The sequence below is a fragment of the Rutidosis leptorrhynchoides genome, chromosome 6 (assembly GCF_046630445.1).
Source record: "Rutidosis leptorrhynchoides isolate AG116_Rl617_1_P2 chromosome 6, CSIRO_AGI_Rlap_v1, whole genome shotgun sequence".
NCBI classification, from domain to species: domain Eukaryota; kingdom Viridiplantae; phylum Streptophyta; class Magnoliopsida; order Asterales; family Asteraceae; genus Rutidosis; species Rutidosis leptorrhynchoides.
The window spans coordinates 3,902,846-3,929,634 of record NC_092338.1 but is presented as its reverse complement, the minus strand read 5'-3'; the positions used below and the strand labels follow the sequence as shown (position 1 = coordinate 3,929,634).

Below are 26,789 nucleotides of genomic sequence, written 5' to 3'. Positions count from 1 at the left end.
CATACTTTGCTCAATCCGTTTTCCAGTTCCAAAGCTTCTCTTTTTCTGAGCTTTGCCAATATACTATCCTTTATCATCCAACTTTTTACTGTTAAGGTCGTTTACAGTTTTTGCTGCTTCATCAGCATTTTTCAAAATTTCGAGAACTGGTTCGCAGTTTAGGGTGTTTTTCAGAAATTTCTCATTCAAAGAATGTAAGTCTTGGAGGTAGACGTTGTGTGTATATGTAATTGTTGATGTAGACATGCTGCGAGGTTTCAAAATACTGATTGCTGATTCTCAATAATTGGTATGGCAATTCTTGTTATAAGGTACGAATGAGTATATGATAAGGTTTCGATAATTATAATAATTTTTTTTTTGAAAGTCAAAGATCAATGAAGTTGTTGGTAAGTTTATTGCTAATGTGGTGAATATAAACGATTCCCCGGTAATGTTGGCGAAAGGGCAACGTATCTATCGAGGTTATAATAAGACTGTTTTGATTGAGAAGTCGAAGATGACTTGCTGGAGCTGTGACAAAACTGTCTATTTTGAAACGGAATTGAAAAGTTATTTTAGCTAGTAAATGCCAAAGGGTCTAACACGGATACGTGTCGAACTATGACTTGGGTTTTGAGAGTTTTTCAGGTGTATAACTGTGGGTAACATGTGGTTGGATCATCATCTCGATTGTTCCTTAGTTGAAGTGTCTTCAGGAATTTCGAAGGGTTTGAGCACATATTGTAATCGTTAATACATATGATGTTCTAACACAGTTTTGAAGTCAAAGTATAGCTTTGAAAGATATAGGAATCTAAGAGTGATGATACTGGTTATATTTCGAATTGAATTATGCGATTTCAAAATCAGAATATGTAATTGAATTTGAATGAGTATGATTGTTTTGATTTATATGAAAGAATGGATATTGTTGTGAAAGTAGGGAGTATAGTTGATGATTGCTGAATCAGTTTCGAAAAATGTAATATATTAATTGTGAATTTATATATCTCTCGGGTATTACCTACCCGTTAAAAAAATTTTCACAATTAATATTTTGTACAAAAGAAGTTTATTACAGTCTTTATGAAAATATATGTGTATATTTTCTTTAGATGTAATATAGATTTAATGAGTTAATATTAAATTAAACTCATTTGTTTTATGGTTGGAACTAGAATTGAGTAATCCCTAAAACTTTATAAATTGCATAAGTATTTCTTCAATAATATTGAAATTATGAATCATTACTTTGTTATTTGTTGGTTTTCGTGAAATTCTTGTGAACTTCGCAAGGTACGAATGATGTTATTTGAAAAGTTTCGAGTACATCGATGATGAAAGCGTAAAATCAAACATATATTCGAATAATACACTTGATTTATTATAAATAGGATTTTTTATTGAATTGAGACAGAGATTGTAATTAACGATGGTTAAGTTGCGGACGAAGGACGTACATCATTGCATATTTGTAATATGAATTAACTGAGTAGTTAAGATTCACACATAATAGCTTAGTACGGGAAGATTTATTATGGTTTAAAAATTTATACATATAAAATATACATATAAATCTTTCGATTGGTAATGAGTTAATACTTCATAACTCGTTGATACAATATATTTGTTGTTGATTCGTAATGATGTCCACAATGATTCTTGAACTGACAGAGTTTGTGATGTTACAAGTGCTGTTGATTCTGACGATACTGACGGCACTGACTGTGTTGATGATTGATGTGCGAAAAGTGGTATATGAATTATCGTATGGAAAATACCGGTTTTAGAGATTGCTACACACTAACGGGCAGTGTACCCGATCGTGTAGTAGTATAGAAACTGGTTTAGTTCCGTGTATCGTTCCAAGGACAGTTATATCAGTCAAATTAGAATTAGAAACTATATTATGATTAACTAAGTGAATTAAAGTAAAAGTACAAGTTTTATGTTTTGTGGCTGTTTTAACGATTTAGCCAAATCAAAGAAGGTTAAATGTAAAAAAACAATATTTTTGTCTTTTAAGTTTATGAAATGATAATAAGTGCAAATAAAGCAAGTAAGATAGTTTTGAATTAAATCAAAGAGATGAAATGTTTATCTAGATATTTTACCCTCGGTATTGGATGTAAATTAGATATTAAGCCCTGATTGAATAATTATGTGTGTAGTTATCTAATAGGTTCACTAAGAGTTCTCTCGGATAAACACGCAAATACAATAACAAGATCAAGGGTTCCCTTTTCACTATAGTTTTTGTATTTGTAATCAAATAACTATAAGTATGCTAATCACCTAAATCGACTCGCCAAGAGTTCTCTTTAGCAAGTACTCAAACTAGAATTACTAAGCGAGGGTTCCCTATAACTTAGACCTTTTCGTTTGTGACTAGTTGATCAACAAGATCAAAGACTTGAATAACAATTGTCTTTGCGTTCGCTCTACACAATTCATTCCTATTTTGTTTAACCGTTTTAATCTAGTTTACCCCCTTGGTCCGGTTTAGCATACAATCAATCTAAGACAAGTTGATTGTAAATCAATATGATACATCAACAAGAGTTCTCTTTATCAACAACATATCAATTAACTAGATACAAATGGTTTTAACAACAATAAGCATGGTTCTCAATTCAAGCTTCAATCTATCACGCATAATACATTCAATCAATAAGATTACATCCAATACCTTGGTTATTAATCTAGACAAACATTATAGAAACTAGCCAACAATCATGGTAACAGACAACAATACAATCAAATTATTAACTGAAATCATTGCTGAGAACAAGTAAATAACCTACAAGAACAAGAGTTCTTGGATGAAGAAGATGTTGATGGATGATGCCTTGATGTTGAGCCTCTTCAAAGAGGTTGGAATTCTCCAAATAGCTCCTGAAAATCGCCTCTAAAACTCTCTGGTGCGTAACTCCCATGAAACAGTCCCAAAAATGAACCTTTAAAGTGGAGAAATTAGGTAAAAAGCAGAAAAGTCGGGTACACCTACTACGGGACGTCGTCCTAAAAGGCAGGACGGCGTCCCGGTATAAAGGGCAAGACGGCGTCCCGGTTCCCTTAGACGGCGTCCCAATTCAAAGGCCAGGACGGCGTCCCGAATAACTAGACGACGTCCTGGTGGGCTTTTAGGCACTGTTTCGTTTTCTTTTTAATTTTAGTTCATTTGGACGAACCCTAACATATCGGAAGCCTTGTTTTATCATTTTAGAGTGCTATCTTGACCCTAACTCGTATCGGGATCGACCAATGTCATAAATCACCAAAATTCTTTGCAAATCATTCTTCCGATACAAATTCGCGCATCTTGTCTTATCACTTGTAGATCACCTTCATTATCTTCGATTATAGAGCGTTTTAAGTGATATTGCGATAGATATATATGATGTTATGGAGCAATATCAAAACACCCCACACTTAAACCTTGCTTGTCCTCAAGCAATTCTTTCTTTACAACGTAGAACAATATCAAACATAATCACACAATATAGATTACAAACATTACATGAATCACTCGAAGCATACGAAACACACACGTTGATATGAAACACAACTCACACTATATGAAACACACGCTTTAAGTAACACACTCACGCTATATACACTATGGAAACACACGCTTTAAGTATAGTACACTTTTATTGAAATCACACGCACGCTTTATACACAATGGAAACACACACACATTTTTGGTAGATTAGAGCCAAGTATCCGAAAAATTTGATCCTAGGGAAATCAGGACCTTGATGAAAACGTTTTATGGTTTTGAAAATATCATGCTAGTTTTTAATACTAGATACGTTTTCCGATTTTGTCGGATTTTTGAATTTTGAAAAAAAATGAGTGCGGGTTTCCCGCTATTGGTCAAGCCAATCCCTCCCACGGTACCTAACATCATGAGATGTCGGTAGAAAATAATGTGCTTAGGAGGATACACATTACGTCCGGATATCATTGATAATCATGAGGTAATTATCTAATCCGTTAAGTCAATCATAAAGATTGAAGTTCATCAGGCTTAAAAGCTGATATATTACCTTTCCGGAGGTTATCCACTGGGAATCTGATCAATCACTGACAATTTGTGTATCATGGTGCGCTTCCCATTTGGCTAGCAAATCTCCCTCATTGAAATAAGCTTTGACTACTAGTTTCCCTGTTTGATGTTGAGGCCTGGTAGATTTCCAGTCGATTTTAGCAATGACTTTTCAGGATTTTTCGTCACCCTACAACTGGTCTGGACTACAACTTCTGAAATAAATCAGCAAGTGTGTCGTTCGGGAGACTTGACTCCCTTTAGGATAGAATGGATACATCCTGTATGGTCATATAAGTGGTCGGACGCAACATTGTCCTTGTTAGGAGAAACAATGAGGATCGCCCTTAGGGTTTTTTGATCTGGCGCGAGATCCGGTTTCCGACCACGCTATACAATCACCGCTCTCTCACGGTTTACACTCGTTTTTGGTACAAGTGACCTACAAGTTAGCTTACTAAACTAGTAGGATTTTCACTCAAGTAATTGAATGATGGAGCAACTTCAAAGACTATTAATAATTTAAAATGTAAACCAACATTTATTTTCTAGATTTTAAGACCATAATGTGTATAACGTGGTTTTTGGGCTTTTAATCGTTTTTAAGGCTTACATGAAAGGAATAAAATTTTATAATAAACGCCTTAATTTTTGTGAAACGAGTTCCCGATAAATTATGAGTTCCCGATAAATTTCTATTCCCCACCCCACACTTGAGATCATGCAAGGCCCTCATTTCATGAAATCACAAAAAGGATTAAATTTAGAGGGCAAAGTGATAGGGTGATTGTAGAAATTTTCAATTTTTAACCTGTAAATCGTGAAATATGTAGACGGATGCCGCTGAACTTACTGCCAGCATAAGAGCATCGTCCATTCCGCTATTATCATCATACACATATCATAATATCAAATGTCGCTCAACTTAATGCCAGTCTTTGAAGTTCAATCATGCTGCACAAATAAACAAACCACACAAAGCATATAAAAATAACGGTGTTTTTACAACCACATCCGTTTATCAAACCACACCATTAGTACATTATTACAAACCGAAAATATCTCAAAACACATCACACAAATTAAATTGTCTCAAAACAAAGTACAAAATGATCCAATAGGCACGCAGGCCTAGTTATCAAACGGCCAAAAATAATTACCCGAACCATCTCTGTACGGGCGTCCCTGTGGATATTGCTGCTCAAATCTGTTCCGAGCATCCTGCAACGCAGCGGTATTATCATAAATCGGGTGAGGCGGAGGTGGGTTTTGAGGATCCGTGTAATATTGGGGTGTCAGACGTGTCGTCCCATAGTACTGCTCGGGGTTGGAATAAAACAACTCTGAGTTATGGTTATTCCAATAAATACCATAACTCATCCATCCCTGATCGTGCACTTGAGCAATCTGTCGTTGCTCCATTCGCTGCTGACTATCCCACATTCGATCGTTGTGCATCCTTTGTTCGTTCGGGCTTAACCTCATGTTATTAACACTACCAACCAAACTGTCCCAACTTGATTGGGACGGATGCCACGGAGCCTGTTCACCAACATTAGTTTGTGCCTCCATTTCTGCCTCCTCTTCCTGTTGCTGCTCTTGCTGAACACCACTGCCACTTGCGCCACCTGCACCAACTGCCACAAAAGGCACCAAATGCCCATTTCTATCTTTCATAATGATTTCAGCATTAATATAAAAAACCTTTTTAATGGTTTCATTACGCTCGTGTACTCCTGTAATCTACTGAAATCAATGTTAAAATGTCGGGCAATTCGGGTGATGTAGTGGCCTCCCAGAAGTGGCTTCCGTAGCCGTGTCTCAGTCGCAATGGCAAGGAAATAATTACCGATTAGCCCAGGAATGTCGGTATAGGAACCCCGCTTGATTTGATCCATAATCCACAAATCTAATGTTTTCACCTTCTCATTACCCTCAATCCTCGCATTAAACGTGCATGCGATGAGTCGATGAAGCAGCCTATCATCCCGGGCTGCGATTTCGTTGTACCTGTGCTTGCTTGATCTAAAATGTGCAGGCGCAATATTTGGCTTACAAATTCTGCGCCAATAAGAGGTGTCATCAAAAACATGCCGGCCAACGTAATCAGAAGCCCGCAAGTATTCACCTAACTGTGTGTCGGTGAGTTCCTCAAAAATACCCAGAATTCGACAAAGTTGAAAACTGCTCAAACCCCTGTCTTGGCCTCCTAGACGAAACCGTAGAAACTCAGTTGACAAATAATCACTTACATTGCTAAACCGCATAGTAGAGTAGAATTCTTTAAGAAGCACCGGGTAGATTGGTTCATTGATGCTAAAAACATGTTCCCAGGCGTGGGCTACTACTCTACCGTAAGGAATGGCGAGTAAATTAGTAACATGTCGGCGCATGCCCGCCTCCTCCAATGGCCCCCAGAAAAAATACCAAGTGGCATTAATCGGCCTACGGTTTATTCTCTCAAAAGTTTCGGTGTAGTCTTCGTCATTCTGTACCTGTGTTAACCAAACTCGAGGATCGTTTAGATCCTCCTCCGCTTCTTCTCCGGAAGACGATGATGAATGATGTTGTTGTTGTGGTGGTGGTGGTTGTCGTGGAGGAGCCAAACCTGCTGTCCTTCCTCTTTTTGCCGGTCCTCCTCTGCTTGATTGTCCCTGCAAAACATTATACACCAAACCAAAAGAACATAGAAACCGTTGTGTTAATGTTAGCTAAAAACATAACCGAGTAGCAGGAGAACTTCATCATTCAATTCCTAGTTCAAAAGCATTATGATTCATTTACACCAAAAGTGCATGTTCACAAGTTTATACCAGAGTCAACCAAAGTCAACTTGAATTCATTAACACACTTTCAAAAACGAAAATCACAACTTAACAAAGTAGCACAAACTTAGGACCTAAAGGATTCAAGTATGTTGTGTCATAGGTCATAGCATTTAACCTTGCATACTAATCATATTCATCACAAATCATAGTGCAATTTTCACAAATTTTTTTTTATCTCAAATGACCATCTTAACACATACATTATGGCATTCCATTCTCTTATTTGATTCAACATGACCTTACAAATAAAAAACAAGCATGCATATTTCATAAATTCATTATAATTCATCATATGCTTAGAAATTTACTAATATTCAAAAAAAATGACCCGGCCAAATTGACATCAACATCACCAACACAATCAAATACTTCACAAGAATCATAAACATCATACAATAACTCATCATCACAAATTAAGTACCCTAAATTCGGATTTAAAATCTTCAAACCCTAGTATCATGAATAAACCCCTAAGAACAATTAATCTTTGCAAAATAAACACACAAGGGCAATTTAAACATCTAAGGTATGTTAATCTTAACAATAATCATGCAAATCAAACACCCCACACTTATCCTTCACCAATTTATAGATATAGACATACAATTCAAGTAATTGATAAAGAAAAGTGTAAAAATGGAGTATCCATACCAAAAAGTTCATGATTTGAAGCTTGAATTTGAAGAAGAAATCGAGAAATTAAGGTAGAAATTAGGGTATTTGGAGAGTGGTTCGTGTTAGGGCAGAGAAAAATAGAGAAGAGTGTGTTTTGTGGATAAGAAATGAGTGGGATATGGTTTAAAACGCGTATTTTTTTCTGACTCAGTGGTTCGAGACGGCGTCTCGGGATACAAGACGGCGTCTTGATCTTTAGAGTGGGACGGCGTCTAGGTCAGGAGGACGGCGTCCCGGTTTGTATAATGGGACGGCGTCTAGGTCAGGAGGACGGTGTCCCGGTTTGTATAATGGGACGGCGTCTAGCTTATTGGGACGACGTCCTGTAATACTAAAACTCACTGACCTGATTTTCTGAGTCGTTTGTGTTTCGGGGTCATACGTTAATCATTTTGTACCAAACAAAAATTTATAGCACACACAATACAAACCTAATTACAAATGTGAACCATTTTTTTACGAGTCGTTCACCAAACTCGTCCCCGTTTTGATTTAGGCGTTTTTCTTGAAGTTGAGGCTAACCTCATCCTCAATTTCCAGGGGACCATCAACGTAGTGTTTGACCCGGTGGCCATTCACTTTAAAAATATCACCTTTCCCGTTCTCCATTTCGACTGTACCATAAGGGTACACCTTTCTAACAACAAACGGTCCCGTCCATCGGGACTTAAGCTTTCCGGGTGATAACTTGAAACGGGAATTATAAACAAGGACACGATCGCCTTCCATGAATTCCTTTGGACGTTTCAATCTTTTGTCGTGCCATTGTTTGGTTTTTTTCTTGTAAATTAGAGAGTTGTCATAGGCTTCAAGCCTCAACTCGTCTAATTCATTTAGTTGGGTCAAACGTAACCGACCCGCTTCTTGGTAATCCAAATTGCATGCCCTTAGTGCCCAATGTGCTTTATGTTCAATCTCCAACGGGAGATGGCATGCTTTTCCGTATACCATACGGAAAGGAGTTGTTCCAATCGGTGTTTTGTAGGCCGTGCGAAAAGTCCACAATGCATCGTTTAACTTGGTTGACCACTCTTTGGGATTGGCACCAACGGTCTTTTCAAGTATGCGTTTTAATGACCGGTTGGTGTTTTCTACTTGCCCACTCGTTTGGGGATGATAAGATGTCAAAATTTTATGGATTACTCCATATCTTTTCAACACCTTTTCCAATTGCTTATTGCAAAAGTGGGTGCCCCGGTCACTTATAAGAGCTTTTGGTGTGCCGAACCTAGAGAAAAGTTCCATCAAAAAGTTTACCACTACTCGGCCATCATTTGTTGGTAGAGGTTTTGCCTCCGCCCATTTAGAAACATAATCTATGGCGACAAGTATGTAGAGGTAAGAATGAGATTTTGGAAAGGGGCCCATAAAGTCAATTCCCCAAACATCGAACACCTCGCATACTTGGATGCTTTGTTGAGGCATTTCATCCCGTTTAGTTATTTGACCGGCCCGTTGGCACGCGTCACAAGCTTTACAAACAGCGTAGGCATCTTTGAATATTGTAGGCCAATAGAAACCGGCCTCATAAACTTTCTTCCCCGTGATTTGAGGACCAAAGTGCCCACCTGTTGGACCAAGGTGACAGTCAAGCAGAATTTCGGTGCATTCCTTCCCCGAAACACACCGACGGATTATCCCATCAGGACACTGTTTAAAGAGATATGGGTGTTCCCAAAAATAGTATTTTAAGTCACTAAAGAATTTCTTTCTTTTCTGGTGTGACACACCGGTTTCTAGGAATCCACCCGCAAGATAGTTGGCAATGTCTACAAACCATGGATCATTAATTTTCTCAACTCTCATGAGATTTTCATCAGGAAAATTATCTTGGATAACGGTCTCATGTAGAACCCCAAGATTCGGGTTCTCAAGTCGAGAAAGGTGATCGGCAGCTAGGTTTTCGGCACCCTTTTTATCTTTTATATCGATGTCGAATTCTTGCAAAAGCAAGACCCAACGTATTAAACGGGGTTTAGCATCTTGCTTAGAAAGCAAGTACTTTAATGTCAAGTGGTCTGTGTAGACAACCGTCTTTGCTAGCACCAAATAGGATCGGAATTTGTCAAAAGAAAAGACGATTGCAAGGAGTTCCTTCTCGGTGGTAGTGTAATTAAGTTGGGCTCCTTGCAGTGTCTTACTAGCATAGTAAATGGGCTTGAAATGTTTTTCTATTCTTTACCCCAAGACGGCACCAATAGCAAAGTCACTGGCGTCACACATAAGTTCGAATGGTATTGACCAATTCGGCGATATGAGAATCGGTGACTGCGTGAGCTTTGCTTTAAGAAGATTAAAGGCGGTAAGACACTCGTCCGTAAAGAAAAATGGAGCGTCCTTCTCAAGAAGTTTGTTCATGGGGGTTGCAATTTTGGAAAAATCTTTAATGAACCGCCGGTAAAAACCGGCATGCCCCAGAAAACTTCTAACACCTTTCACATTCGTTGGTGGTGGTAATTTGGCTATTACTTCCACTTTAGCCCGATCCACCTCAAGACCTGCACAAGAAATTTTATGACCCAATACAATTCCCTTTTTTACCATAAAATGGCATTTTTCCCAGTTTAGTACAAGATTTGATTCTTCACACCTAATCAACATACGCTCAAGATTTTTAAGACATGAGTCAAAAGAATCACCGAAGACTGAGAAGTCATCCATGAATACTTCCATAAAATCTTCAATCATGTCATGAAAAATAGCCACCATACATCTTTGGAAGGTAGCAGGAGCATTGCATAAGTCAAAAGGCATACGCCGATAGGAGAAAGTACCATAAGGACATGTAAAGGTCGTTTTCTCTTGGTCCTCGGGTGCTATAGGGATTTGGAAATATCCCGAGAAACCGTCAAGAAAACAATAAAAATTCTTTCCTGCTAATCTTTCCAACATTTGATCAATGTAAGGAAGGGGAAAATGGTCTTTTCGGGTAGCATCATTTAATTTCCTGTAGTCAATGCATACCCTCCAACCCGTGATAGTCCTGGTAGAAATTAATTGGTCGTTTTCATTTGTGACAACGGTCATGCCACCCTTTTTGGGCACGCATTGGACCGGACTCACCCAAGGACTATCCGAAATTGGATAAATAAGACCCGCATCTAGGAGTTTTACAATCTCCTTCTTAACAACTTCTTGCATATTGGGGTTGAGTCGCCTTTGTCTTTGTACACACGGCTTATAGTTATCTTCCATTAATATCTTATGTGTACAATAAGAGGGACTTATACCCTTGATGTCATGAATTTTCCATGCTAGAGCCGTTTTATGGGCTTTTAACATGGAAACAAGCTTCGATTTCTCACTTACAGAGAGTTCGGATGAAATGATCACCGGGAGAGCAGAACCTTCTTGTAGGTAAGCATATTCCAAGTGACTTGGAAGTGGCTTTAGTTCCAAAACGGGAGGTTCTTCAATCGATGTTTTACATCGGTATTCATTCCCTAAATCCAACTTTCTGTACTCTTCATCATTTGGCTCATACCCGTTAGCCATCAAAGTGGTCAACATCTCCACTTCTTCCACCATTGTTTCATCATCACCTTCCGCAAAAATGCATTCTCCTGTACCTTTCAATTCTGGAAATTCCTGCAATAACTCCGAATACGTGTTTACGGTTTGCAAATAATAACATTGATCATCAGTAGACTCGGGGTATTGCAAGGCATGGTCAACGGAAAAGGTAACCTTCATATCCTCAATACTAAGGGTCAATTTCTGCCCATGAACATCTATCATAGCTCTAGCGGTATTGAGGAAAGGTCGACCTAATATAAGAGGCACACGTGTGTCCTCCTCCATGTCTAGAATTACAAAATCAGCCGGAAATACTAGGGTACCTACTTTTACTAACATATTCTCTAAAATTCCACGAGGGAATTTAACAGAGCGGTCTGCTAGTTGGATTGCCATTCGAGTTGGTTTCAGTTCCCCGGGGTTTAGCTTAACATATAATGAATAAGGCATTAAATTTATGCTAGCCCCTAAATCCGCTAATGCTTTAATGCATTCCAAATCTCCCAGGAGACATGGTATGGTAAAACTTCCAGGATCAGCTAACTTTTTCGGTATTTTGTTCATCAAAATTGCTGAACAATTAGCATTCATGGTGACGGATGAAAGTTCCTCCATTTTCTTCCGATTAGTAAGTAAGTCTTTTAAAAACTTAGCATACTTGGGCATACCTGAGATTACATCAATGAAAGGCATGTTTATGTTAATTTGTTTAAACATATCTAGGAATTTTGACCTTTCGGCCTCTAGCCTCTCTTGTTGTTGTTTTCTTGGGTATGGGAGCGGTGGTTGATATGGTTTCACTACGGGTTTTTCCCGTTCTTCCTTTTCAACCACTTTTCCCGGCTCCTTAACCGGTTCATCATTTTGGTTCAATGGAACCCTGAAATCAGAATTTTCGGGCATTTTTGGAGCATCGTATGCTAGACCACTCCGTGTGGTGATAACATTTGCGTGCTCGTTTCGTGGGTTTTTACTGGTATCGCCCGGTAAACTACCTGGTTTCCTCTCGCTCAGTAAATTGGCTAAACCACTCATTTGTTTTTCTAAATTTTGAATTGATGCTTGTTGGTTTCTAAATTGATGTTCGTTTTTCTCGTTGGTTTGGTTTATATTTGTGACAAGCTGAGTTTGTGATGTAATTAACTTTTCCAACATACTCTCTAAATTTGACTTTTTCTCTTCCTGTTGGGGTTTTTGGTAAAAACCCGGAGTTTGTTGTTGGAACCCACTACTTGACCCTTGTTGAAAATTGGAAGTTTGACCTTGAGGGTTGTAGGGGTTGTTAAAGTTCCGGTTAAATTGGGCTCTTCCCTGAAACTGGTTATTATTTCTTTGGCTTATGAAAGCCAATTCTTCTTTTTGAGCCATGGTTAACCCGGCATCACAATCTTTTCCTAAGTGGAGACCTCCACAGAATTCACAACCTACTTTCATACTATGGATTTCCTTGGTGATTTTGTCCATGTTTCGGACAACACCATCTATTTTTACACCTAGGGAGCTTAAGTCATCATAAGCACCGGCGCTTTGGACTTGAGCATTTCGAGTAATTGGGCGTTCTTGATGCCACTCATGAGAATAATCGGCTAGTTTCTCGATTATCTCATAGGCCTCTTGCTCGGTTTTGTCCATAAGAGAACCACCGGCCGCTTGGTCAATTGAAATTCGGGTTGCTACATCACAACCTTTGTAAAAGATTTGGACCTTTTGAAAGGTATCCAAACCATGGTTTGGACAACCTCTTAGCATTTTGGAAAATCGATTCCATGCTTCGTACAGGGTTTCCATCGGCTTTTGACAGAATTGGGTAATTTCGTGTTGGAGTCTCGCGGACTTGGATGCTGGAAAATATTTCTTAAGAAATTTTTCCAACATACCATCCCACGTTTCTATCGTAGCCTCGGCCAATGAATCTAACCAACTTCGTGCTTCCCCTTGGAGTGTCCAAGGGAAAAGTCTTAATAATATGGCCTGGTCAGTTTCTGGTTTAAGTTTAAATAGAAGACATATCTCTTGAAAGAGACGAATATGTTCGTTTGCATCTTCATTCGGACCACCACCAAATTGACACCTGTTATTAATCATTTGAAGAATAGGTCCTTTTATTTCAAAAGTTACCTCACCAGTAGGTGGAGTAATAGCACTACCTTGTCCGGTCCGGGTTGCTTTCATCTTTGCTGCCATTGATTGTCGTGGTACCAACGGTCTTTCTCCTTCCATTTCAAAATTTGGGGGTTGAACGGGTTTACCAAAGTCTGAATATCGAGGCTTGGTCGTACTTGATTCTGAATCAAAGGTTTCTTGCTTTGATGAAGATTCAAAAATTTCAAGTACTTCTTTTGAAATCCTACCAAGCTTTCTATCAGGTTCTGTAAACGGTGTAAGTAATGGAGATTCTGAACTTCGGGTATGTGGCATATGCGACCTATAAACTGTCAATCACACAACTAACAAAAATTATTAAACATACCGATTCTATAAGTTTAACAATCAAAGATTATTAAAAATTTAAAATAATTAAGAAACTACTTAATCACAAATCAGTTAATAATTCTATTTTGACACAAAACTGTCCCCGGCAGCGGCGCCAAAAACTTGATGTGCGAAAAGTGGTATATGAATTATCGTATGGAAAATACCGGTTTTAGAGATTGCTACACACTAACGGGCAGTGTACCCGATCGTGTAGTAGTATAGAAACTGGTTTAGTTCCGTGTATCGTTCCAAGGACAGTTATATCAGTCAAATTAGAATTAGAAACTATATTATGATTAACTAAGTGAATTAAAGTAAAAGTACAAGTTTTATGTTTTGTGGCTGTTTTAACGATTTAGCCAAATCAAAGAAGGTTAAATGTAAAAAAACAATATTTTTGTCTTTTAAGTTTATGAAATGATAATAAGTGCAAATAAAGCAAGTAAGATAGTTTTGAATTAAATCAAAGAGATGAAATGTTTATCTAGATATTTTACCCTCGGTATTGGATGTAAATTAGATATTAAGCCCTGATTGAATAATTATGTGTGTAGTTATCTAATAGGTTCACTAAGAGTTCTCTCGGATAAACACGCAAATACAATAACAAGATCAAGGGTTCCCTTTTCACTATAGTTTTTGTATTTGTAATCAAATAACTATAAGTATGCTAATCACCTAAATCGACTCGCCAAGAGTTCTCTTTAGCAAGTACTCAAACTAGAATTACTAAACGAGGGTTCCCTATAACTTAGACCTTTTCGTTTGTGACTAGTTGATCAACAAGATCAAAGACTTGAATAACAATTGTCTTTGCGTTCGCTCTACACAATTCATTCCTATTTTGTTTAACCGTTTTAATCTAGTTTACCCCCTTGGTCCGGTTTAGCATACAATCAATCTAAGACAAGTTGATTGTAAATCAATATGATACATCAACAAGAGTTCTCTTTATCAACAACATATCAATTAACTAGATACAAATGGTTTTAACAACAATAAGCATGGTTCTCAATTCAAGCTTCAATCTATCACGCATAATACATTCAATCAATAAGATTACATCCAATACCTTGGTTATTAATCTAGACAAACATTATAGAAACTAGCCAACAATCATGGTAACAGACAACAATACAATCAAATTATTAACTGAAATCATTGCTGAGAACAAGTAAATAACCTACAAGAACAAGAGTTCTTGGATGAAGAAGATGTTGATGGATGATGCCTTGATGTTGAGCCTCTTCAAAGAGGTTGGAATTCTCCAAATAGCTCCTGAAAATCGCCTCTAAAACTCTCTGGTGCGTAACTCCCATGAAACAGTCCCAAAAATGAACCTTTAAAGTGGAGAAATTAGGTAAAAAGCAGAAAAGTCGGGTACACCTACTACGGGACGTCGTCCTAAAAGGCAGGACGGTGTCCCGGTATAAAGGGCAAGACGGCGTCCCGGTTCCCTTAGACGGCGTCCCAATTCAAAGGCCAGGACGGCGTCCCGAATAACTAGACGGCGTCCTGGTGGGCTTTTAGGCACTGTTTCGTTTTCTTTTTAATTTTAGTTCATTTGGACGAACCCTAACATATCGGAAGCCTTGTTTTATCATTTTAGAGTGCTATCTTGACCCTAACTCGTATCGAGATCGACCAATGTCATAAATCACCAAAATTCTTTGCAAATCATTCTTCCGATACAAATTCGCGCATCTTGTCTTATCACTTGTAGATCACCTTCATTATCTTCGATTATAGAGCGTTTTAAGTGATATTGCGATAGATATATATGATGTTATGGAGCAATATCAATGATGCTACGGTCCTGTTGATGCTGTTGGTAAAACAATTCTAGCTTGTAAATCGTACACCATTTTCGATCAAAGTTTCTACTCTACCATCTCCGTTCACTCATCCGATTTACGGTCAGAATTAAATAATCTCTAAGATTTTGGAGATTACATAACTGCCGCAGAGATATCTCTTCAATGAAGTTTATGAATTAATACTTCATCGTTTGTTGTTGTTGATATTCCTGGATATTTACAGGGCGTATGACGTTGATGTTTGAGATACATATTGTGATGTTGCGGTGTGGGATGTGGATGTTGTTGTTGGTGGTGGTGATGGTACTGTTGGTGTTGCTGATGGTGGTACTGTTTATGCTGCTGCTGCTGCTGCTGCTGCTGCTGGTGTTTGTAACCTTTGCACCATATTCTCCAAAGCCACTACCCGAGCGCGAAGCTCGTTGACTTCTTCTATTACACCGGGGTGATTGTCGGTTCGGACGAGCAGATAAATAAAATCTAGAATTTGGTGTAGTATGTAATCGTGACGAGATACTCTAGAAATAAGAGAGAAAATGGTGTTTCGGATAGGTTCGCCGGTAAGTGCTTCAGGTTCTTCGCCAAGAGGGCAATGTGGTGAATGGAAGGGATCACCTTCTTCTTGTCTCCAATGATTAAGGAGGCTACGAACCCATCCCCAATTCATCCAGAATAGATGATGACTAATTGGTTGATCCATTCCGGTCACACTGCTTTCGGAACTTGAGTGGGATTCCATTTCGGAATCCGAGGGACTTGAACTAATGACGAATTCCATTTCGTACGATTGAATAAAGAATTTTTCGATATGAAATGATTTTCCGGCCATCGGGTGGTATTCTAATTATATAGAGCAAAAGGTTTCGTAGATTACGGAGGAATTTACGGAATATGTCAGGCAAAGTTTACAGTAACAGATACGCTAAGATATGAATTAACAGATACGCTAATATATGAATTTTGTCTATACACTATTCATGCAATCAATGCAATAAGATGTGTCTAGACTAAGAATGATAAGCAGTTAATTTCCGACAAGAATGATGAGCAAAACTTTTGAAATGCAGACACGGTCGAAGTCCAGACTCACTAATGCATCCTAACGACTATCAGTTAGACACACTAATGCAGACCTGGTTCGCAAAGACCACCGCTCTGATACCAACTGAAAGGACCCGTTCATATACATTATAAACGATTCACAATAGTTGATTACATCGCGAGGTATTTGACCTCTATATGATACATTTTACAAACATTGCATTCGTTTTTAAAAGACAAACTTTCTTTACAACGAAAGTTGACGGCATGCACACCATTTCATAATACATCCAACTATAATTGGCTTAATAATAATCTTGATGAACTCAATGACTCGAATGCAACGTCTTTCAAAATATGCCATGAATGACTCCAAGTAATATCCTTAAAATGAGCTAATGCACAACGGAAGATTTCTTTAATACCTGAGAATAAACATGCTTTAAAGTGTCAACCAAAAGGTTGGTGAGTTCACAGGTTTATCATAACAATCATTTCAATATATTAATAGACCACAAGATTTCCGTTTATAAATATATGTACACTCGCAAGTGTATAAAAGTATTCTATAAGTTGTAGGCACCCGGTAACAAGCCTTAACGTTCATGTTTTACCCTCTGAAGTACACCAGATCAGGTGTGTTTAAAATAACCTCGAAGTACTAAAGCATCCCATAGTCAGGATGGGGTTTGTCAGGCCCAATAGATCTATCTTTAGGATTCGCGCCTACCGTACATAGACAAGTAGTTTAATGTTACCAAGCTAAGGGTATATTTCTGGTTTAAACCCACGTAGAATTAGTTTTAGTACTTGTGCCTATTTCGTAAAACATTTATAAAAACAGCGCATGTATTCTCAGTCCCAAAAATATATATAAAAGGGAGCAAATGAAACTCACAATACTGTATTTCGTAGTAAAAATACATATAACGTCATTTAATAAGTGCAAGGTTGGCCTCGGATTCACGAACGTATCAATATTGAGATTCAATATTGCAGGAAAGTACGTAGACGCAACGGAGATGATAAACACTAGATTGACCTCACGAGCATACCCATGAACCATACCCATCACCTCCATAGCTATAACCCATAATTTCCTTAGCTTTGACTCATTCAAAAAAACTATTTTGAAATCACTCGGACAGCACTCCGTCGTAATATTTTATGTATACTAATAATATCTTGAAATAATACAGAGTAAATATATATATATATATATATATATATATATATATATATATATATATATATATATATATATATCAATTGAGAGAGTTTAGAGAAATATATTTTCAAATTTCTATGAAATAATGAAACCTATTGAATTCTATTTATAATAGATTTTTGAATTATAAAAGTGAATTATTAAAGTATGAATTATTAAAGTGAATTATTAAAGTATGAATTATTAAAGTATGAATTATTAAAGTGAATTATTAAAGTATGAATTATTAAAGTGAATTATTAAAGTATGAATTATTAAAGTGAATTATTAAAGTATGAATTATTAAAGTGAATTATTAAAGTATGAATTATTAAAGTTAAAGTATAGTAAAAGTATAAAAAACTATGTATGTATAATACGCGTATAAATATATATAATATTAATTTAAATCGTTATATATATTTAATGAAATAAAATATAAATATCGTTATATTTATTATACTGGTTAAGTAATGAGTTGTCAAAAGTGATTCTAGATATTTATAAAAGTTATATACGTTTTAATAGTAAAGTTCTTTTTAAACTGAAAACGTCTTTGTACGTTTGAAAATAGATTAATAGAATATTATGGAAACCAATTCTCCACTAACTTTTGTCTAACTTTCGTAAATGACACTTTTTGTTTTTATTTATAAATAGCTTTACAAATTATTCTGAATATCGTTAAGAGGAATAGATTTTCTCAAATCATAGTGGACCTCTCAACAGAGACTTGTAATCATAATTCAATGTTTCTGATAATTCAATCATTTAATATATTTTTTTTCGTCGAAAATCATATTGAAACAAATACGTTCGTGTAAAGTATTATACGTTTAATACTTTATTAATATTCTCAAGTTATAATATATATATACATATACATATCTATTTATATATAACGGTTCGTGAATCGTCGGAATTTGGTCGAGGTTATAATGAATGTATGAACACAGTTTAAAATTCTTGAGATTTAACTTAACAAACTTTGCTTATCGTGTCTGAATAATATAAAGATTAAAGTTTAAATTTGGTCGCAAATTTCCGGGTCGTCACAGTACCTACCCGTTAAAGAAATTTCGTCCCCGAAATTTGATAGAGGTCGTCATGACTAACAATGAGAATGTTATTATAACGATTATAAAGTTTTATCATGTTCAAGAAGAATGGATAAAATAATTCGATTACTCGAAGCGTATGAGTGAAGTTATCGTAAATGAATGAAATAAGATAATAGTGATTCGTCGTATCTTTTGACGTCATCACGATTGATCTCCGAAAAGAAAATCTTTGTAATCTATATTGGATTTGATTATTCGGCGATTAAGGAAATTATGATCCTCTTCGAATTAATGCGATAATCTATTTTGATTTCTCTGTCGGATATTTCACTATAAATCCACCTCATTTGTTTTCTTACAACTCACACCTTCTCAACTCATATTTTAAAGTATTTGTCAATATGCTTCATCCAGTGCTGATTCTTGATATACTCCTCACTTTCATATCTGTCGCTCTTCTTTTTCATCTGCCTCCGGAAGAATCTATTTACTTCTACTATACTCTTGGTTTTATAGTGTTTTTAGTTCTCCCGTGTCTTTATATTGCTATATGCATTGATATATACGGTTTGTGATTTCTGGATTGTTGTTGGGTTTTATATCTTCCCTTATATTTCAAAGTCCTTGCTTCTTCTATAATCATTGTCTAGATATTTATAAAAGTTATATACGTTTTAATAATAAAGTTCTTTTTAAACTGAAAACGTCTTTGTACGTTTGAAAATAGATTAATAGAATATTATGGAAACCAATTCTCCACTAACTTTTGTCTAACTTTCGTAAATGACACTTTTTGTTTTTATTTATAAATAGCTTTACAAATTATTCTGAATATCGTTAAGAGGAATAGATTTTCTCAAATCATAGTGGACCTCTCAACAGAGACTTGTAATCATAATTCAATGTTTCTGATAATTCAATCATTTAATATATTTTTTTTTCGTCGAAAATCATATTGAAACAAATACGTTCGTGTAAAGTATTATACGTTTAATACTTTATTAATATTCTCAAGTTATAATATATATATACATATACATATCTATTTATATATAACGGTTCGTGAATCGTCGGAATTTGGTCGAGGTTATAATGAATGTATGAACACAGTTTAAAATTCTTGAGATTTAACTTAACAAACTTTGCTTATCGTGTCTGAATAATATAAAGATTAAAGTTTAAATTTGGTCGCAAATTTCCGGGTCGTCACAGATATAGAGTTTGAAATTGGAGAAATGGTCATGCTTAAGGTTTCACCTTGGAAAGGCGTTGTTCGATTTGGTAAACGGGGGAAACTAAATCCAAAGTACATTGGACCATTCAAGATTATAGATCGTGTCGGACCAGTAGCTTACCAACTGGAGCTACCTCAACAACTCGCGGCTGTACATAACACTTTCCACGTCTCAAATTTGAAGAAATGTTTTGCTAAAGAAGATCTCACTATTCCGTTGCACGAAATCCAAATCAATGAAAAACTTCAATTCATTGAAGAACCCGTCGAAATAATGGATTGTGAGGTTAAGAGACTTAAGCAAAACAAGATACCAATTATTAAGGTTCGATGGAATGTTCGTAGAGGACCCGAGTTCACCTGGGAGTGTGAAGATCAGATGAAGAAGAAATACCCGCATCTATTTCCAGAAGATTCGTCAACACCTTCAACAGCTTAAAATTTCGGGACGAAATTTATTTAACGGGTAGGTACTATAGGGACCCGAACTTTTCCATGTTTATATATATTAATTGAGATTGATATTTACATGACTAAATGTTTCCGACATGTTAAGCAATCAAACTTGTTAAGACTTGATTAAATGAAATAAGTTTCATATAGACAATTGATCACCCACGTTGACCGGCGATTCACGAACGTTACAAAATTGTAAAAACTACATGTTGTGGTATATATAGACATATATATATATGGTTGGCATAAGATTATGATGAGTAAGTATCTCACTAAATATATTAACAATGTGTGATATACATAAGAAATGAGATTACTAAGTTAAGAAACTCGAAATGATATATATAACGATTATCGTTATGATAACGTCTACTAAATACATATGTATCATATTAAGATATTGATACACTATATTTAACATGATAAAATGATATTTAAATATATCATTAAGTGTGTTAACAATGAACTACATATGTAAAAACAAGACTACTAACTCAAGAATTACGAAACGAGACTTATATGTAACGATTATCGTTGTAACGATATTTTAATGTATATATCATATTAAGAGATATTCATACATCATAATATCATGATAATATAATAATTTAACATCTCATTTGATATAATAAACATTGGGTTAACAACATTAATTGAGATCGTTAACTTAAAGGTTTCAAAACAACACTTACATGTAACGACTAACGAAGACTTAACGACTCCATTAGAATGTATATACATGTTGTGTTTTGATATGTATTCTTACACTTTTGAAAGACTTCAAGACACATATCAAAGTACTTTTACTTAACAAAAATGCTTACAATTACATCCTCGTTCAGTTTCATCAACAATTCTACTCGTATGCACCCGTATTCATACTCGTACAATACACAGCTTTTAGATGTGTGTACTATTGGTATATACACTCCAATGATCAGCTATTAGAAGCCCATGTAAGTCACCTAACACATGTGGGAACCATAATTTGGCAACTAGCATGAAATATCTCATAAAATTACAAAAATATTAGTAATCATTCATGACTTATTTACATGAAAACAAAATTACATATCCTTTATATCTAATCCATATACCAACGACCAAAAACACCTACAAACACTTTTATTCTTCAATTTTCTTCATCTAATTGATCTCTCTCAAGTTCCATCTTCAAGTTCTAAGTGTTCTTCATAAATTCCATAAGTATAGTTTCATAAAAATCAAGAATACTTCCAAGTTTGCAAGTCTACTTCCAAGCTTTCTAATCCATTCTAAGTAATCATCTAAAATCAAGGAACCTTTGTTATTTACAGTAGGTTATCTTTCTAATTCAAGGTAATATTCATATTCAAACTTTGATTCAATTTCTACAACTATAACAATCTTATTTCGAGTGAAAATCTTACTTGAACTGTTTTCGTGTCATGATTCTGCTTCAAGAACTTTCAAGCCATCCAAGGATCCTTTGAAGCTAGATCCATTTTTCTCATTTCTAGTAGTTTTATCCATAAAACTTGAGGTAGTAATGATGTTCATAACATCATTCGATTCATACATATAAAGCTATCTTATTCGAAGGTTTAAACTTGTAATCACTAGAACATAGTTTAGTTAATTCTAAACTTGTTCGCAAACAAAAGTTAATCCTTCTAACTTGACTTTTAAAATCAACTAAACACATGTTCTATATCTATATGATATGCTAACTTAATGATTTAAAACCTAGAAACACGATGAACACCATAAAATCGGATATACGCCGTCGTAATGAAACCGGGGGCTGTTTTGGTTTGGATAATTAAAAACTATGATAAACTTTGATCTAAAAGTTGTTCTTCTGGGAAAATGATTTTTCATATGAACATGAAACTATATCCAAAAATCTTGGTTAAACTCATAGTGAAAGTATGTTTTTCAAAATGGTAATCAAGATGTCGTTCTTTCAACGGAAATGACTATCTCTTTAGTAATTGAAATGTAACTTAAATTTCTAACTATAAACCTATACTTTTTCTGTTTGGATTCATAAATTAGAGTTCAATATGAAACCATAGCAATGTGATTCACTCAAAACGGATTTAAAATGAAGAAGTTATGGGTAAAACAAAATTGGATATTTTTGATCTCTTTAGCTACGGGAAATGTTTAACAAATCTACACAAATCATATCCTAGCTAACTTATATTGTATTATACATGTATTCTAATATATTATGTAATCTTGGGATACCATAGACACGTATGCAAATGTTTTGACATATCATATCGACCCATGTATATATATTATTTGGAACAACCATAGACACTCTATATGCAGTAATGTTGGAGTTAGCTATACAGGGTTGAGGTTGATTCCAAAAATATATATACTTTGAGTTGTGATTTAGCCTGAGATGTGTATACACTGGGTCGTGGATTGATTCAAGATAATATATATCGATTTATTTCTGTACATCTAACTATGGACAACTAGTTGTAGGTTACTAACGAGGACAGCTGACTTAATACACTCAAATCTTTAAAACATAATAAAAATGGTTGTAATTATATTTTGATCATACTTTGATATATATGTACATATTTGTATAGGTTCGTGAATCGATCCGTGGCCAAGTCTTATTTCTGAGGAAGGAAGTATCTGTGAAAGTGAGTTATAGTCCCACTTTTAAAATCTAATATTTTTGGGATGAGAATACATGCAGGTTTTATAAATGATTTACAAAATAGACACAAGTATGTGAAACTTCATTCTATGGTTGAATTATCGAAATCGAATATGCCCCTTTTTATTAAGTCTGGTAATCTAAGAATTAGGGAACAGACACCCTAATTGACGCGAATCCTAAAGATAGATCTATTGGGCCAAACAAACCCCATCCAAAGTACCGGGTGCTTTAGTACTTCGAAATTTATATCATATCCGAAGGGTGTCCCGGAATGATGGGGATATTCTTATATATGCATCTTGTTAATGTCGGTTACCAGGTGTTCACCATATGAATGATTTTTATCTCTATGTATGGGATGTGTATTGAAATATGAAATCTTGTGGTCTATTGTTACGATTTGATATATATAGGTTAAACTTATAACTCACCAACATTTTTGTTGACATTTAAAGCATGTTTATTCTCAGGTGAATACTAAGAGCATTCGCTGTTGCATACTAAAATAAGGACAAGATTTGGAGTCCATGTTTGTATGATATTGTGTAAAAACTGCATTCAAGAAACATATGTCGATGTAATATATTTCTATTGTAAACCATTATGTAATGGTCGTGTGTAAACAGTATATTTTAGATTATCATTATTTGATAATCTACGTAATGTTTTTAAAACCTTTATTGATAAAATAAAGGTTATGGTTGTTTTAAAAATGAATGCAGTCTTTGAAAAACGTCTCATATAGAGGTCAAAACCTCGCAACGAAATCAATTAATATGGAACGTTTATAATCAATATGAATGGGACATTTCAGTACTTCTATCCCTTATCTTTATATAATGTCTTCTATCGTTATGTTATGTGATATTGTTGCCATGATTAGCGAGTAGTTATCTTTAGTGTATGCTTTGATGTAAGTAGTTATAATGCCGAAATAATATTATGGTTTGTGTATGCTGTTGAAATGCTTTCCGATTATGCTTTAAACTCAATCGCTTTTCCAACTAATAGAACATAGTTATTGGCTCTGCTATTGGGAAATCGCGAACCCTGATTCAGAGTACACTATCTGTGTCACCCCTTGGTAAGAGAAGTCTATCGGATACAATGTAAGATCGACTAAGGCACACCGGTTGTAGTAAGTCTATCAAGCTTTAGATTCCGACCGAGGACTCTTTCGTAGTGAAACATCTGACTAGACCCTTAGTACATTGTCGGTCCCAGACCATGCTAGTGTAGTCACCAAGAATATAAACTTCGTACATGCACGCTGAAGCACAGCGGTTGTTGTAAGCTGTACCTCTGCTAAGTAAGGCCATGGAACCCGGTCAGTGTTGATTAGTACACTGCACCATAACGCGGTCTCAAGCATTGCACTCCGCTTGAGGGATTCTTAGTTAATTAAGGAACTGATTGTTTAGACACATAAAGGATTGGACCGTTAGGATAACCGAATGTGTTCATGGAAGTCAGCTTGACTTGGCCATGGTGTTCTTTATGGTTGAACTCTTTTTAAGGGCCTAACTACCTTTTAAAACCAATCATCAACGAAAGCATTAAAACACATCACGTCTCTCGGATATGGTAAACCATGTATTCTATTATGCTTAAGAAAGTTTAGACCATTGTAGAATATTAATATGTCACCCAACCGAGTCGCTCAATTGAATGAGCCGTATGAGCGTGTATGCCTGTAGTCAAACTGCACGGGCGTCAGGGGTAAGGGACGTTGTTGTCTATTCAGAATCTTCAAGCCTAACGCAGTACCCAGTGACATGTCTTATGACAGGGGCGTTTAGGACCAGTGTAATGAATACAAGGTCTCTGCCTATTCATGAGCCAGCATTCCATAATCTCGGCAGAATAACTGATGAAGTCATAGTATGCACTCACTTTAACCTTATCCGAATTACAAATTTTATCGCATTTACTTTATCTGTCTTATAAATTAGAAAATCCTAAAATTAAGTAACCACTACTCCTTCCTAACTATCTTAGACTTAAATATAGGTTCGATTCTACTGATATCTCAAAAATACGACTCTAGGTCATACTTCCCTTACTCATACTAAGGAGTAGTACGATTTAGGCCCCGCTAAATATAAATTTAAAACAGTACCTTCCCCCTGGGTGGCTGATCCTGGCGCGATGCGGCCCGACGACACCGCACGAATAAAAACCGTCCGTTTCGGCCATATCACCTTATCCAAAGTATGCTTCCTTCAAATTCCCAACAAACAAACAAAAAAATTAGTAGATATATTTTTAGAAACTAGAGAGGGTGATTGATACATAAGGTGTATAAATTGAACTAACTTGATAAAATATATTTCCAGATCCGCTTTTGCGTATGCTCGGGTCTCGATGAGAATACATAATTTTGATTCCCTTGCCATTCAGAGGAGTGAAGTTCAGTACCTCCATTGCTCTTGCAGCTGTCATCAACATAACAAATGAGGTCAGCAAGACTGGCTTTGACTTATCACTATTAAAAGAAGTTCATTGTTCCACTTCATACAAATATCGTTAAGGTGAACCAATGAAATGTTGAAACGACAATTCTAATGAACTTTCTGCATCACTACATCAAAGTTCAGACAATCACCACACACTATGCCTAGTTACATAGTTGCAACCTCAATTATGCAAAACCAGATGAGTAAATCTCTTTTACTTTAGCCAAAAGTCCATCGTTCCAGGTTTAATATTACATTCAAATAAAATGAAATGAAATGTCAAAACTAGGATTCTATTGAAATTTCAGAATCATTACATAAAGGTTCAGAAAAAACACCACACCACAATACCTAATTGCATAGTTTCTATCTCAAATACGTGAAACTAGAAAACAATTTATATAAATTTTCTAGAGTTTTGTTTAATTTTCAATAAGATTTTAAGAATATAACCTGAAGCTTCACTTATTTCCTTAATCTATAACTGGAATGAATAAATAATTTATCATTGACACAATAATATGGCAAACAAAATGTATACCGCAAAAAGCACAAAATCTTAGCAACCTATAGATAATATTGACCGAGGACCTTTAAAATTACAACATATTTAAACGATGATGCTACATCATTAACTCAGTAAAAAATTACTAACCATCTTGGGGATTGGCATAGTTGACATAACCATAACCAAGAGATCTTCGAGTTGATAAATTCGTACAAACTCGAACAAAAACCACTTGCCCTAATTGATTGAACAAGTCATACAGTTGCGAATCAGTCACATTCCACTCCAGATCCCCAACATACAATGAAGTCGGTACAAACTGTTGACCAGAACATGCACTACTCGCTACCGCAGCACCACCACTCACCTCCTGAGGTTGAGATTGAACTTGAGCCGCCATCTTACAACACTAACAGATAAACGTCTGTTTTTTTTTTTTTTTTTGGATTATTGCTTCCCTCTCCCCTTATTGATATAAATCCAGACCTACTTTGATAGAATAAACTTCAAAAATCAGATAAATTTTGATAATTAAAAAGAACAGTTGAAATCCTACGAATTTTTGATTTTTCAGTTTTTTAGAGTTTTTGTGTTATGGGAATTATAGAGATAAAGAGGAGGAGAGGGAAGGATATGAATGATAAGGATAGATTAGCCGGAGTTCCGACAAGCAAAGATAGATTGCCGCCTTAATACGGTGGAAGACGGAGGAGATAAAGAACGGTGGAGAGTGAAAGTTGCGGTTTTTTAATTAGGGCAGATATAGTCGTATACGGAGTATGGTTTAATTTAATTTATTAATTATTAATAACAA

At 35.7% G+C, this 26,789-nt stretch overlaps 1 pseudogene; it reads right to left on the bottom strand.

The window, feature by feature from the left end:
- Nucleotides 1-26,375, bottom strand: part of LOC139852205 (polyadenylate-binding protein 2-like) — a 46,371-nt pseudogene extending 19,996 nt beyond the window's left edge.
- Between the last annotated feature and the right edge of the window lie 414 nt (nt 26,376-26,789).